Source organism: Cornus florida, unplaced genomic scaffold (genome assembly GCF_030987335.1).
Source record: "Cornus florida cultivar Cherokee Brave unplaced genomic scaffold, ASM3098733v1 CherokeeBrave_3.0.0_Hap2_Chr11, whole genome shotgun sequence".
Taxonomy (NCBI): Eukaryota; Viridiplantae; Streptophyta; class Magnoliopsida; order Cornales; family Cornaceae; genus Cornus; species Cornus florida.
This window is the reverse complement of record NW_026775581.1, coordinates 5,749,765-5,755,221: the sequence shown is the minus strand read 5'-3', so window position 1 is coordinate 5,755,221 and position 5,457 is coordinate 5,749,765. Positions and strand designations below refer to the sequence as shown.

At 34.1% G+C, this 5,457-nt stretch overlaps 1 non-coding gene across 1 annotated transcript; it reads left to right on the top strand.

The window, feature by feature from the left end:
• The first annotated feature begins 278 nt into the window (after nt 1–278).
• LOC132287323 (small nucleolar RNA R71) lies at nt 279–385 on the top strand. The gene has a single exon (XR_009472994.1). It is a non-coding gene; the product is annotated as a small nucleolar RNA R71 (small nucleolar RNA).
• Nucleotides 386–5,457: the final 5,072 nt, after the last annotated feature.

Genomic DNA, 5,457 nt, shown 5'->3' with positions numbered 1-5,457 from the left:
GGAATGTATCAAACCTTTGAGTAAGATTTTTGACCTCAGCGGCAATTTCCATGGAAGAGTCTATTTGATTTATAGCTTTCTTTCCTCCCATATGTGCTAGGTGATTACCCCTAGAAGATGAAGATCTATGCATTGAGTTTTCACTCATTTTTTCGAAAAGAAGCCAAATTTCATCTTCATTTCTTTCTATGTAGCTTCTGCCACAAGAAGCATTAACAATGCCCTTATTGGCATCGGATAAACTTGAAAAGAAACATTGAACTAATTGCCACTTAGGAATGTCATGATGTGGACATTTCCGTAGCAAGTCATTCAAACGTTCCCATGCTTCATGAAGGGGTTCTCCTTTTTGTTGTTTAAATTCACGAATGGAAGTTCTCATGGCATCAGTTCGACTTGCGGGGTAATACTTCTTTAAGAACTTTTGTTGCAATTGTGCCCAAGAGGTAATTGTATTCGGCCGCAAGTTATTGAACCAATATTTAGCTTTATCCCGAAGAGTGAAAGGGAAAAGCTTCATTTTTAGGACTTCTTCCAGAACATCCGTGATTTTCACGGTGGAGCAGACTTCCAAAAACTCATCTAAATGTTTATAAGGCTCTTCATTGCTCAACCCATAGAAAAAGGGGCACATGTTAATGGTGGAAGCCTTAATCTCATAATGATGAGCATGGAAATTTGGCAATTGAATGCAAGTGGGTGCATTATATTGATTTGGAGTGTAACGATCCCTAAGGACCATTGGAGGATTGAGAGGATTGAGAGGAGGATATGGCATTTGACCTTGTTGATGATATGCCATTTGACCTTGTTGAGGGTATGCCATTTGAACATATTGTTGTTGTTACTCACCAATTGGGGGAACAACATTTGGCCTTGGCATCCCTAGATTAGGTTGTTGCACCGCATGATTAACTGGTTGTGGCATTCCCAAGGGTGGATGCACACCTTGAGGATCCACAATATGAACTTGTGGTGGGTGGTGCACACCATTATGATCCACATGACCAAGATCTACAATGGGATCTTCAATTGGATCTTCCATTAAAGGTGATGGAAGATCAAAATTTGAAAGATTAAGATGACTATCCCTAGTACTACTTTTTAAACGCCGAAGAAAAATTTTGAGATTTTGATTTACAGGAGTAAGAGGACGATTAAGTGATCTATGACCATGCATGCACTAGAATAAGTCAACACACCAACATTTCAAAATTTCAACCTCCACATACGATGTTCCCAAACTCCTCAATAATATCAATGCACTTAAAATAAATAAATGCCTCCACATGGGCCGATGCCTTCTACAAGAAGGTATGCTTGGACTTAAAAATAAAATAATTCAATTTAAGCCTCCACTTGGGCTGTCCACAGCATGCAAATCGGTATACAATTAAAGTACTAAAATTAAAGAGAACTTACAGATGGTCCTTAAGCAACTTCAAATTTTTTTAATTGCTTCTAAGTCCAGCGTTTGCTCCACTTTGCTTCAAGTACCTAATTGACAAATCAAATGAGAAAATAAAAATTTAAATGACTTAAAAGTAAACAATCAACAAAGAACTAATGTTTAATTCAATTCTTCAAAACCGTTAGATCCCCGGCAACGACGCCAAAACTATGGTGCGACCGAGCATGTGCACAAAATAATGCACAACACTTTAGGTTTAGAAATAATGTCAAGTGGGCACCATATTTTAAAATTTATAAAACCACTAAACACTTATACTATGGAGTATGAAGTGAGCAGGGATCGTCCCAAGAGATCTAAACAATTATAGGTTTTCTAGAATTGAATTCTACTTTAGTGCTTATGTGATTGCCAAAAGGGTTTTGTTTGTGATTAAAACTAATTTTAAACTAAATGATTACAATAAAGAAATAGAGTTTAAGAGATTGGAAAGAGACTTAGGGTGTAAGATTCACCACTAAGCACATTCCCTAACTCACTCACTTTCAACTAATTGGGGAAATAATACTATGTAATCTATATGTGGCTAACAAGTGCAATGAAAAGTGTAAACCATCAATTTCAAGCATGAATCAACTACCTAATGACAATTAAACTAAGTGTAGTGCAATTCACCCATTCAAAGCATGGTTTATCAATCCAAGTTACAAATTTAACACACATTAATCTAGAAGATAATGCAATTGTGACAAAAAGTATGGAATTCTAACATAAGTATGGATGGTCTACTTACCTAATAATTGAATTGCAATTAAATTAATTAAACTTAAATTAAACTAATTAAACATGAATTTAAAACTAATTAGACAACAAATTAACCTAAACATGTAGTACCATCCATCAAATGGAAGCATTTTTCATCAATTTGAAACACAATTACAACTAAGCAATACCATGCATAGCCATCACAAGAATCAATTAACAAAGAATTCATGTGTAAAATTTGTTTATCAATCAACCACACATAAGACAATATGAGATTAATATAGATAATCAATTGGAAGAATTTAATTCATAATATTCAAGACTATACACTAATTACATAAATTAATCCCCAAAAAGTATGAAAAGAGAGAGAGAATAGGTTACATGCTTAGGGTTTATCCAACCCTAAGTAGAAGAATCAGCCACTCATGGTTGATGGAGTCGAAGACAGGACAATTCCCATCATCTGCTTCATCTTCTCTGAACTTTTCTTCCAAACCCTAGCCTGTTCTTGCTTTTTCTCTTTTTTCGCATGTTTTTCCAGAGAGAAAATACGATACTACAATACAGAAAAATAATAAAATAAAACTTAATTTAATTTCTCTAATAATCTTTACCTAAATAAAAACTAAAACTAACCCTAATCTAATGGCTTACTGGGCCTAAGTAACAATCTCATTAAAGCCCAACAGTTCCCAAAATGAGCCCAAAATTTAAATAAAAACTGTAATGTTGCTAAGTCCTAGGGGATCGATCCCCCCAGAGTTGACAAATTCCTTTAAGCCTTATTCAGCTCCATTTTTGCCCCGGGCTATTTGGTTTGCTTCTCCATCTTTGAGAACATCATCAAAGGCCCGAAATTGACTGCTTTGTGCCATTGTCTGAAAATCTCTGCTTAATTCCAAAAAGGCTTAATTGGACCATTCTTAGCTCATTTTAACTTTATTGCCCTGAAATACACATAAACATAAATTAGGACTAAAACATAAAATTAAGATAGATGCAAAGACTGAAATACCTTAGCTTAGGTGCTGAAATGTGCAACATTTAAGCACTTATCAGAAGCTCTTTCTCCCTCTTTCTATCTCAACTCTATACATCTCTTTTGTGATATTAGTTTTGATAGATTGTTGGGTTTGTTTGCTTTACTGAAGAAAAGTGTACTTCCGACTCCAAAGGGTAAGAAAATCTTAATTATTGATTATTGTTCATGAATTAATTTGTCCACTTAAGTGATATATGTACTCACACTATGGTCGGTTCTACCGCCTTTATTATTTAATGATCTACTAATTATGGTCAGTTCTACAGCCTTTATTATGATCTACTAATTATGATCAGTTCTACTGCCTTTATTATTTAATGATCTACTAACTATAGTCGGTTCTATCGCCTTTATTATTTAAAGATCTACTAATTATGGTCGGTTTTACTGCCTTTATTACTTAATGATGTGGCCGATTTTATAGCCTTTATTGTTTAATAATTTATTCACTATGGCTGATTTTACTGCCTTTGTTGTTTAATTATACTAGAATTACAATAGTTCATATTATGTTGTTGTTTCACTTGATGCCATTTTATTATTAAGATATACGTTTATTTTTATACTATGCTAAATTGTATTCTTATATTGTTGTCACATCTAGTTATTCTGAAAAAGTCAAACTTGACAAAGCTGAAATTCGTGGTTTTGGATATTCTAGTAAAAATTATTTATCATGGATTCTGGACACTCAGATCCATTTAGATGTCATGGGTCTTGGAAATATAATTAAAGAAGAGAATGATGTATCATTACAAGATAAAACGAAGGCCATGATTTCCCTTCGTCGCCATATTAGTGAGAAACTAAAAACTGAATACCTCACTGAAACAAATCCACTGAGTTTGCGAAAAAATTTGAAAGAAAGATATGATAATCAAAAAATAGTTATCCTCCTAAAAGCTCGGGCTGATTGGCAGCAACTGCGGTTGTAAGATTTTAAAATTGTGTCTGAATACAACTCTGCCTTATTTAAAATCAGCTCTACAATTGTGTGGTGATACCATCACTGATGAACTTTTGTTGAAAAAAACATTCAGCACATTTCACGCCTCGAATGTACTCTTACAACAACAATACCGAGAATGTAGATTTGAAAAATATTCAGAGCTGATATTATGTTTACTTGTAGCTGAGCAAAATAACAAGCTTTTGTTAAGAAACCACCGGTCCCATCCAACTGGATCAACACCGATCCCTGAAACATATGTTACCTCATCTCATGTACGTGGACATGGACGTGGTAATAGACATGATCGTGGTGGTAGAAATGGCTATAATAATGAATACGGTCATGGCAAAAATAACTACCACAATAATGAATACGGTCATGGTATAAATAACTACCACAATAATGAATATGGTCATCGTAAAAATCACTCTTATTACTATGAAGGATATCAATCCTCAAACTTTCGCAATTAGAGATCCATACCATATCCCCAAAGGAGAGATTATAATGAAATGAAACAAGTAAAAGGGAAGGATGTGGCTCTACCTTCCATGGCACATCATAATACTTGTTATCGGTGTGGAATGACAGGACATTTGCAAAGTATTTGTCGTACACCTAAGCATCTAGTTGAACTTTACCAAGCCTCCCTGAAAGAAAAGGGGAAAAGGAAAGAAATGAATTTCATTGATCATTATGAGCCAGTTGACATCACAAATTTGGATGTATCAGATTTTTTTGAGGACCGTGGTGGAAAGATAGACCACCTGATTGGTGATGAAAATGTCCACACCAATTAATCCTATTTTCATTTTATATTCTTTCTATTATGTTACCTTCAACAAGTTTTTATTTTCCTTGTATTAAAGTTTTTTTTTAGTGTTCAAGTTTGTATTAAAGATTCTTTTGTAATATCTATTTCTTTTATAATAAAGAAATTTGCATGAATCGGAATGGATCTGACTGGTTCCAAAGTAAATGGTGAAGATATATGTCTTACAGATAGTGGAACGACACACACAATCTTTCGAGATCAAAAATATTTTTCTCATCTAACATTAAGAGACGCTAGTGTCAGTACAATATCAAGTCCCACCGACTTGATTGAAGGCTCTGGACAAGCCAACATTATTTTAGCATGTGGAATAAGGTTTCAAATTAAGATACCTTATATTCTACAAGATCTTAAAGAAATTTGTTGAGTTTTAAAGACTTGCGTTGTAATGGGTATCATATTGAGACCGCAAATGAAAGAAATGTGGAATATCTCTACATTACTTCCAT